Genomic DNA, 11,272 nt, shown 5'->3' with positions numbered 1-11,272 from the left:
TGCTGGAATACTTAGTATGGAGTGGATAGGAAATGTTGAGTGTACAATGTTACAAAGGTGCAGAAATGCTGGAAAACTGAAGAGGCTGGCACTGCTTATCTTGAATCAGGGGTTAACAGATGAAACAATGGAAGGATATCCTGGAAGAGCTTATAATGAAGCTTGTTCTTGTGTCACAACATGAACAAAGTTCCACCTTAATGCAGTTTAAGGCATGCCTGCTCTTAATTTATCACTAAAATAGTTGTGAATATTTATGTGATTAGGCTGCGAAATTCTTTGCCATCAAAAGTTGTTAGAACTTCAAATAAAGTCAGGTTCAAAGAGCAAACAGGCATCATTATAGAGAGGTGACAGTGCTGCAAATGTTTATTGGAAGGATGTAATATTTGCCCCATACCCCAGGATCCATCAACTGCAGGCAGTCCCCTTGCACTTCAGCAAGGGGTTACCTCCTCAAGTCAGTGTGAAAGGAAGTAATTAAACAAAATCAAAGGGCAAGTACATGTCCCCTGACTTTCAGAGGCTGCAGACCAAGTCCTCTGCAGTGGTTGGGGAGAGCTAAAGAGGGCAGGGGTTGTGAGCAAGCTGGAATGTGCCTCAAGGCTACAGAGTCCTCCAGGGGGCTGGCAGGACCTGCTTGTCCCCGCCCAGCCCCTCTGGGCTCTCATAGAAAGATGAATCTTTTCTGATTGTTGCACTTGGAGTCCAGCCTTGAACTTTTAAGGACCGCTTGGGACCAGAAACCCCCAAGTTGGTTACATGGCCATCACTCATCAGCTCATCTAAATAGTCCCTGACAGGAGGGATCCCCTGGATGACTCACAGTTGTCCCAGAGCCTGTGTTGTGGTAAAGGCAAGGTCATGCAGGGTTTCTGAGGGTTTGTATAGCTCTAGGCACAACTGTACTGGGGCAAGGAAAGCTGTAGAAATGGTAGTCTTGCAGTCCTGGGTTGCATCCTTTGGTGTGATTCCGCCAGACAGTGGCTGCATCCATATGGATAAATCACAGGAGAGTGTGTCAGAAGCTGGGGTCAAGGGATAACCATATTCTCACAATGGTAGTGTTGGAGCCGTGGAGCCCACTCCACTTTTACCCCACAGATGATGCTAAACAGTTTGGCAGCTTGGCATTTTGTAGAGTTTTACTTAATAGGCTCAAGCTGCAAAACAGCATCTTCTTTCTGCCTGTAATCTTCACCATATTTAGCGAGTTTCTGTCTGCATCTGCACTCCAGGCTGGGCAGTCCAAAGTGTCCTGCTCCTGGCAGAGGCGTGTCTTTATGTAATGCAAGGAAAGGCTGTTGCCTCTCTATTCATAATGCCAGATCTCATAGGTTTCACAGCTGTAACCCTTCCCCAGAGCCTTCTCTAGTTCTAGGGTACACCAGGCAACTGCAAGGTACTTCTGTTCATCAGCAGCAGGCCTGGCAGGTTTCAGACAGGGAAAACAATATTTTGCCTCTTAGACTCCTGAGAAGCACTGAGAAAAAGAGCTTATGAGGTTAAGTAAGCTTTATTTTTACTAGTAAAAATAAGCTTTATTTTTACTATCCTAAAGTAGGTGGTCAGTGTATCTTTTCATCAGGGGCTGTTTTGTAGTACAGACAAATGGTATTGACCTGCTGCCAAAAAGCACATCTCTGGGGATCAGAGACTGGGCAGTTTGGTCCTGGCTAAGACTGTGAGCTCCCCGTCTGTTTCTTTTCACAGCAGTTCCCCTGTGCTCCCATATGGACATGATGGCAAAACCTGCTCTCTTTAGGCAGTCCATCTTTTGTTTCACTGTGTAACATGAACACCCAAAGGTGGTCCTCACTGGATGGTTCCAGTCATTTTCATGGTAGCATTCACTAAAACCATGGAAAAAACACCCATTATATTTGAAAGTTGTTGTCCTCCCATCGATGATCACCGTGCCATCCCAGAAGCAGGTTCACACTTGATACCCAACATCTGTGTAACACGTGATAGGTTTGAGTATTATCAGTTTTGGCCATGTATATATGTCATTGATCAAACATATCATTTTCCTCCAATACTAGCTATAAACCAGTTTTTGGACATGGAAGTTGAGGTCAACATATTACACAGAAATAAACCTTCACCTTTTCACCACTTTATTTCTCATCCACTGTGTGACAGGCCATCACCATAATCTTCTCTCTGTATGATCTGCAGGCCTTTTTATATCTTGCTGTCAATAGTAACTCAGTTTTTATTGCAAGTTAAAGACCTCCTGATGGTCTGTGTACGTGTCAAGAATTGCTTTTTTTTCCTTAAGCACCACGCTGTGCACCCTGTCATAATCCTCTTGAGAAAGAGGGCAGATATAACTTTGATTTTCAGCAGTGTTAAAAAAAATGAAAGAAATACCTTTTGCAGCCCTTGATACCCAGCACTTGGGGAAGACTCCTTAGTTTCATGGGTAAAAAATATAAGAGTCTATGAAAATGAAAACTCTGGTTGTACATAAATTTAGCACCCTGGGTGATTAATTAAATGTTTTTTTCTTTCAGAAGCTGGCTGACAACTGAGCAGCCATGGTAACCTCTGACATTAGAGAAGTGTAGCCCTGAAACATTGTGTCATTAAGCAGCTGACTAAAATCCACATGTCCCCTTAAGCTCCCATTCTTCGGTTTTCTTTTCCACTTCTTCTTCATCCCACAGGGCATCTGGCACCAACTCCATGGATAAAATGTAATTTGGCCTTTGTGCCCAGTTTCCTGCATGTGTCCCATCTCTAGAGGAGTGCCCTGTCCTGCACCTGGGCCTTTGGTGACAGAGCTGCTGCTGGCTTACATTATGGGCCTTACAGACTGCACTCCAGCCTCTGTGTTTGAGATGCTTTTCCACATAGATCTTGCACTTTTCCACATAAAATCAGAGCCAAACAGTCCAGGTTCCCCAGCCCTGTGCAGCAGTCTGCAGCTGGGGCACCTACTTCTCACGGCGGTATTAAGTGCACAGTCACACAGCAAGCAAGAGTTGGCAATAATATTTACAGCTATGGGTGTGATTATAGGGTGTATGGCAAATCTCACAAACATTTCTCGCCCCAAATACTTTTCCTGACCTCCTTAACACTACAACATTCACTAGGACTGTTCCTTGGCTTAAGAATCCCCCAGCATTTTTTCACATTCAGATAGGAGGACAACAAGAATATTAACATGCAGCAGGTCCTTGAACAAAGAGACCCCTCTCAGCACAACCTTCCTATGGACAGAACACTGTTTTTTCATGGAGTTCTCTTGCTCTGCTCAACACTTCCACATCAGTCCAACCCTTCACTGCTGCAAGCACTGCGAGACCTCTGGCAAAACAAAAATAACAATCACAGGTGGGTTTTAGCTTACCCATACAGCACTGATTTTTGTCTGTAACATTAGAATGGAGATAGGCTGCAGGGCCCTGTGTACCCCACTCCCAGTGGCTTTTACTGTAGTTGGGCAGAAAGTCTGATCACATGTCTCAGCTCTCTCTGACTTTGAACAAGCATGAAGCTTTCTTCTGACTTCATGGTATTTAAGTGAACCTTAGAAGACTGCAGTTGAAGTTGTGCATGCAGACATCTTTGGGACAGAGTTGAGCAAAACCACTGGGACTGGATACCTGGTATAATTCATCAGAAATTTGCTCTACAAGTGTTTTGTGAGCTTCATGCAGCAATATACCTCATCCAAATTACCAAACCTCTACCTTTCTGCATGCTACCTAGTCCTGAACCTCTGGAATTACCATTTCCACTACTGTGTGCGCTTTGTGGAAACTACAGATTGGGCTGATGTCTCTTCCACCACTCCCTTTACATTTGAGGGCGAGGGTAAAGACAGACTTTCAAATACACACCCCGGGGACTTGGGAGGGCCATAAACACTTCCACCATAAACAGTCTAATAGGAAAATCTTGTTTGCATGCTGGAATGACTGCTGCATGGACCAATGGATAAGGAAACAGCAAAGCTGCATCTCAGGCATAGCTGCAAGATCCCCCTTACCATGGGCAAATGGAGCTCATCCCACCACCCAACCATTCTCTGCGTGACACCTGCACATCAGCCAGCTCTTCTCGTTTGCAAGGTCATTTTTTTCCAGATGACTCTGGGTCTTGGTGACTGACCCAGCACTGCTGTATTTTCTCTCCATTTCTTCCAAAACCACAGATTAGAGCAAACAACCTCCAGATGGAGCTCACGATGCACAGTCCTCACCACATCTGAGGTCTCCTCCAACCCAAGGAGGGAATCCCGGCTGTACCAGTGGTTATGGTTCCCTGAAGGATGCTTCCTCTTACTTACCTAAGGAAAAGTGAAGCTACACGTAACACTCCACTTTTTGGAGTGGAAAGGAGCATTCATAAGGTCCTTCGAAGCATTCAAAGGAGCAGAACACCTATTTGGTTACCTGCTTGTCAAACTGGGTTTACGGTGCTAAAAAGCTAGGGGATACAGAGATATGTTAATGAGCAGCCCATCCTGCAGCAGCTCACAGGCCTTGCTCCAGCATTCACAAAATTATTGTTTAAAGCTGCAGTTTCCTGCACAGAGTGCACGATTAGTTCATATTTTCTTTGGAACATGTGTTTACCTCATTATCATACTTACTTTCCAGTGCTACAAAACTTCCAGTTCTGTAGTCACCTAATAAATACTCTTAAATTTATGAGGCATCAATGCCCTAAGGCCCTTGAGCACCTAATATTTGGGCAGCTGGCTGCAAGATATTTTGCTTTGCCTTCTATGCATAAGGAATACATATTTTCATACCTGTAAAGCATCACATTCTGCTGTTCTGGGGCACAGAATTGTACATCCAACACTCAGCATAGCTGTAGACATGATGGGAGGGGGCATTTCTAAGTTTATTTTTTTACATTCTGAAACTGAAATGCTGTCTTAGGAGCTCTTAGTTTCATTTTCAAAGTGAATGTGAGGTAAGATGTGAAAAATGTTCTTTAAGTTAAAGGAAAGATCTATATATTAGCTTGATTTGCTTAATTATGGTTTTAAATTGTAGGGGAGTGTTTTGTTGATTGTGCAGCTGCGTGGATGTATATGCAGGTGTATGCACACTTTTAACCATGAATATATTACTTTGTTCCTCTGCTTTGACCTGTTAAACGACTTGAAACTCAAGTTTATTCTTTTGCTGGATGCAGCCTGCTGAAACTGCAGTCTTTGGGCATTTCAAGTGGCTCGCCTGTTTATACTGAGTACCTGTTTCAAACCCAGTTTCTTGTAATACTTAGAAATGAGATATTTGGGCTAAGAATAACATATGATATCAATTCACCTGCAGGTGATTGCTCAAGGGAAGTTTAATGGAGATTAGGCTCATGAAACAGCAGATTAAAACTCATCTGTGCTGGCCCAAGCGATGAGAGTGCTTGGATTCGCATTAGAAGGTTCATCAGTTCCCCCAGACTCAAGGAAAAGAGCTTCTCTTTTTGCATGGAGATGTTGATGTCATGTATATAAAGACACACTTGCTGAAACCTTTCACCATATGCTCAGTAGGCAGTGTGTGCAGTACTTCAGTTTAAATGCAACAAATGGACTCCGATAAAAATTGATGTTCATGTGAACTGCAAAAATCTTCATACATAAAGAAGTTTTTAAGTGCTGTCCTGTGTAATACAGAGCAGAGTTTGCTCCAAAGGGGAAAGATTTATCCAGTCGTTCCTTACACTTTCTTTTGTTTGGCAAGCGATTATTTTCTTCTCATGCAGAAGCCAGGGATTAGTAGACACCTTTGGAAGCCAGCCCTTGGCAATAGTTTTTCCTGATTTAATTTAATCTTCTATCTTTTCTCCCAGTTGGTTGGATCTGTTTTGCTGCTGCTGCTGTTCCTCTGTTCTGCTTGTCCTGTACATTGAATCCAGTTCAAGTTTCATTGTTTCCCATGGGGCAGAACATCGTTGTGCTGAGCCTCTTCCTTTATTCATCTTCATCTTTGAGACAACTCCACTTATCCATATGGTAAAACATCCCTTTCATACTTTTGTCCTGCTCCTCAGTTGCTCAAGTGGTTCTGCTGGGAGTTGAACTTAACCAGAAAGCAGCCTGAACCATGATTTTTTCCACCCCCCAAGCAGAAACTGAATCTGAATTTGTATCTCAAAGTTTTGAGTGGAGCTTCCAGTCCCAGTGGAACCTAAATCAAATATATTTTTTGGGTCAGGTACCTGTCCCTAGCTGCTCCTTTTCCTTGGGATCCGTCTCATCTTTCTCTTTGAGGGGGCCCATCCAGTGCAGAACAAACTGGGCAATATTTTTGGCTAACCCAGGCTAGTTCCATCCACAGTCTGAGTCTGTAGGCTGTGCCCTTACCTCTGTCAGGAGTCAGCTGAAAGGGTCAGCTCCCAAAGTGACAGCTGTCCTGGGCAGGAGTCAGGTGTGTCATTCAAGCAGAGCTGAACAGGCTGCTGGGTTGTGAGCTGGCAGTATCAAGTGGCACAACACTGGGCAGCCGGTGTCAAACCTCTCCCTTCTTGTTCTATCTAATCAGAAAGGATTCAGAGAAGGTCTGAGATTTGCTCTTATAAATTTCGGATGGGAAATGGCAGAGTCATCAGCTCATGATGGGGTGGGATGACATTTCTTTGCAAAAAGCCAGAGGAATATCGATCTGAAATCTCGTAACTTACTCATTCATATCATTATTCCCCAACCACAAATAATCACCCCACTCCCATTACACCTCTTCAAGAAACAGCAATTCAGGCTGTTCCGTGACAGCAAGGCAGTAACATCCTAATTGCTCTTACATGTGAGGGTAACTATAATGGGGTCTGTGGTGGAAAGATGATTTATTTTCCAGTGTTGAAAGCACAGCTGTAAGTACACAGACCTTCTCTGTGCTTTCTCCTGAAACAGCTCCCTTAGCTTCTCAGGTGTCTCGCCACAAGACAGACGAAACCGTTTTCTCTCTCCAAATTAGCAGATTTGCCCGAGAACTGTCATCTGCTCTTGTGAAGCAGTAAGACAAAGAGATATGTTGAGAAGTACTGATGCTTTGCACATTCTCCTCTGCTGCTCAAAACGCACAGACAAGTATTAAAGAGTTTAGGCTCCAGCCCAAGCAGAATCAACTTCTGAGATTGCACCCTGACCCACTGACTTTCCTATAGCATTTACCTCTTGCTGCCCAGCAGTAAAATGTGGCTAATTTCACAGAAATGAAGCTGTACTCACTGAGTAAAACCTTGTTCTCTCTGAAAGACAGTGGCTGTACATGTAGGGTTATTGTGAAGAGCTCTGTTAGCCAGGATTGAAAGGTGCCACCGAGCATCTCCTGCCCCTGGAGATGGGATTGGTGTTTGGGGTGAGAGGGAGAGAGGGCAGGGTGATGGGATCTCTCTTGTGTGGGAAGTGGCAGGTTTTAAGTTATGTTTGAAATGACTACCGAAAAGCTTTCTACATACTCGGATGGGCTACTGAGAGCAAACAGGCAGGAGATACAATTTTATTTCACAAAAAAAATTACCCTGGTTGGATGTGGAACCAGGGTAACTAAAATCCTCTAAGAACAGGACCTTGTTGTTCCCCAAGGACAAATGTGAAGATGTGCTGTTCTCAGAGTACGACTTAATGGTTAGAGGTTACAGCTCTGACTGTGTGATTGCTTTCATCTTATAAGATGAGAAAAGTGTGAATGAAAAAACCTCTAACATCCATTAGAGAGAAAACTGGCTGTGGTCCACAGGTACAGATAGATTAATGTCTATTTTACTCTATCAGAAATAGATTCCATGCCTGTGAACACTGCCCATGCATTTCTCTCTAATCATCCTTTCACAGGTTAGGTCACACCGGCTATGGTGTGTTTGGGGACAGAACAACTATGAAATCTGGAGCAGCTTCCCTAGCAAGAGGATTGTTTTACAATCAATCAGCTTCATCATTTTTGCCTCTGTGCTGGGAGATAGCTTGGCTTCATTCTTCTTATGGCTCTAAACCCAAGACATATGCAGCTATGCCCAAGTAAGTCCTGTGTCCAGCAGCATTTTATGGTAACTCGTCTCCAGTCCTGTAGAGCTGATCTGTGGTGGTTCAATGCAGAGAAGGATGCAGAATATGACTTCACAGAATATTCTGAGTTGGAAGGGACCCACAAGGGATCATCAAGTCCAACTCTTAAGTGAATCTACAAACAATATTGAGTATCTAAAAGCAATATTGTTATCTTGTTTAAAAATTATATAAAATCTACAGAAATTGGATTTCATTGTTGTATCCTGTATCTTCTTTATCTGGGAATTGCTGCAATGTGTCATGAAGGCTGTAGGGTTAACCCAAATCAGTAAAACTCTTTTAATAATGACTCGTCTTTGTCTCTAATAGCTGCAAAGCCTTGTTTATGGTTCTGTTGTGTTTTTTAACAAGCATCCAGTGTCAATGGGACTTTATTAAAGAGGGTTTTTTAACTATAGTTCTTGATCCAATTTGTATTTTGTAATAATCATGTTTAAAGAGGAAAGAAATGTCATGTCTCAAGCCATGACAGGGGTATGTGTCTAAATAATACAAAAGAATTAAAGCTGTGCAACAGCAGGAGAAGGAAGAAAATGCCAGATCCTCCCCACAGCCACTTGGAGTTTACTAGAAATAGAAATAGCTGCACTGGGCCAGACCAAGGCTCCACTTGCTTGTTATCTCTTGGATGCACAGAGGAAGGACCATAAGAGACTATGTGTGTGTGTGTGTGTGTGTGTATGTGTGTTTGTTTTTATGCACATATATGTGTGTTTGCAGATGTACAGTCATACGTGTATATGTCAGACTGTCCTCAGAGGTGCGCAGTGGCAAGGCAAACAGGACAAAGGCAACAGTCATAAGGTGCAGGAAAGAAAATTCCAATTAGGTATTAGGAAAAATTCTTCACAACTGGAGGGGCTCAGCACTTAACTGGACAAGGGCCTGAACAATCTGACCCAGGCTGGGCTGGCTTTTGGGTTAAACATGATCACCTCCAGAGGTGTTTTCCAGCCTGAATTATTCTAATTCATATATGTGTATATACATATGCATGCAAATACACATATACACTTAAAATATATGAACATGCACATATGCATGTATGTGGTATACTCCCTCTTCATATTCCACACGGAAAAGGATGACTTAACCTGTTGCACTGTTGGCTAGTCTTTTCAGTGAAAAGAGAGAAGACCTTTTGGACAGAACCCTCCATACACGTGTTCAGCAGTGTTATCCATGCAAATTTCCTTCTGAACTGAGTAGTGTTCCTGGTATGGGCCATTCTCATGAAAGGGTATACAAGACCCGATTTAGAACCATAATTTAAAGTCAAATTAGAGAAATCATGCTACAGAACAGATTCCCGTAACCAGCTAAGCTGCTGAACCTCTCTTTTGTGAGTCTGAGCAAGTGTTTGACCAATGGATAAGGATGGTTGTCATGGAACTGGAAGATCAGACACCGGGAAAAATGATGACCTTTCTTCTGTAAGGAATGATAGTGTGAAATGAGCTCTGTGCATAAGGGACTGAATGGGCTATTGTCTCTTAAGCTCTGGTTTTAGTTCTTCATTTGGATCCTATTACCTTTTGCACAGAAACTTAGTTTATTTCTACATTCCCTTCAGCCTAAAGCAATTTATAGGTCTTCTTCTTCCCCTTGTAAGTGGGTGGGAAGCTTTTATTTCAGAATCCTTCAAATAACCAGATTCAATTTCACCCTCATAAATTTGATCTCCTACACACATCCCCTTACTAAATAAGCAAATATTTTTCCTAAAACCAGTTTGGCTTATTTCTAGCTTGACCTTTTGTCAACAAAACATGAAGATATTATCGTGATTGGAAACACTTCTCTCGGGCCCATAAACCAGGCAAAGGAAAAACAGAGAGAAGGGGGGAGACAGGCTGGGGCTTAAAAACCTCATTTTGGAAATGTCAACTGGAAAACCAAACAGCATGGATCATAAAAAACAGTGAAAGAGGGAGAGAAACAATGTGTGAACAGCTATTGCAGTGAAAGAGCCGGTAAATCATTGTATACTTAACAATCTGTCTGTTAAGCTGGGAAACAATATTTCATTTAGTCCCATGGCACAGCCAGGGGTTTTCCAGGCAGCAGGCTGGGCTCAGCTGGCACAGTCTCCTTGAGCCAGCCAGGGCAAGGGGATGCCACCAGGGTGCCTTGCAGAGGTCCTTAGCTCGGGTACCATCAGAACGGCTCATGCCAGCTTTGCCAGGAGGGACACCAGGGGGTCCCTTCTTGAACCCATCTGTGACTGACAGCCTGGTGGGCAATTTTCATGTGCCACAGGTGAGGGAGAAGCTTCTTCAAGATACCTATCACCTTCTTTTCCCAGTAAAATGAAAGGTAAGGGGAATTTGCTCTTCAGTCCCCTGACAGGAATTATCTTGGCCAGGGGTGCCAGTTCTGCTGCCTCTTCCAGAGGCCTTCCATGGGATCTACAGAACTCTCCTGTCTCTGCTGGTCCCCAAGGGTCCAAGCATATGGGTTTCACCATATGATGACCCAAAGCACCCAAGGGCATAAGCTGATCTCCGTTTTTCTTTTCCCTGTCCAAGGCCAGACAAAGGTGAAGTGAGGTGAGTGATTGGGCACAGCCTGTTCAAACAAGCTGCTTTATAAACCTAAATAAAGGTCTTTCCAGAAGCTGAGAAATACTATTCCCATGACTTTGGCAGTTTTAGTGTTATTGAGAGAAAAGGCCTGGGGAAGTACAGGAGAAATGGTTCAGTAAACTCTAGAGTGGTATAATTCCTGCTAGGGAAAGCTTGCTACTCCTCATACAGGTCCTCAGCAGAAGCGGTAAGGTATGACCTATCTCAGTGTCCTCTCTTGGATGTGCTTTTCCAGCTGACTCAGATCCCTTTCATCACAGCAGCACGAACTGGCAAGTATATGGTGTTGGGGAACCAGGAAGAACATTTCCTACCTTCAAAAGAAGCCCCTTTCCAAGGGATGAGGAGACAGATGCTGATAGAGCTTTTCCTCACCAACCACTGACACAGCAACCTTTTGGATCAGCTCTTGATCTCTCCTTTTCCTTATGATATTGACTGAGTTGAATAAACCAAAGACAAATGTTTACTGAAGAGGAGAGTCCAGTCCAGGCGATGATGTTCTGGAGAAGTCTGGGCGTCAGGTTCAGGGAATCATCCTCTCCTGACTTTTGCTTGTGACTTGTCCCCTCCCTTCTGGTGGCACAGGCTTGCTTTGACACACGCACATAAGAAGCATCATTGGCCAGAGCATGGCAAATGAAGGAGA

Source organism: Pseudopipra pipra, chromosome 3 (genome assembly GCF_036250125.1).
Source record: "Pseudopipra pipra isolate bDixPip1 chromosome 3, bDixPip1.hap1, whole genome shotgun sequence".
NCBI lineage: Eukaryota > Metazoa > Chordata > Aves > Passeriformes > Pipridae > Pseudopipra > Pseudopipra pipra.
Note: the sequence above shows the minus strand (reverse complement) of the source record.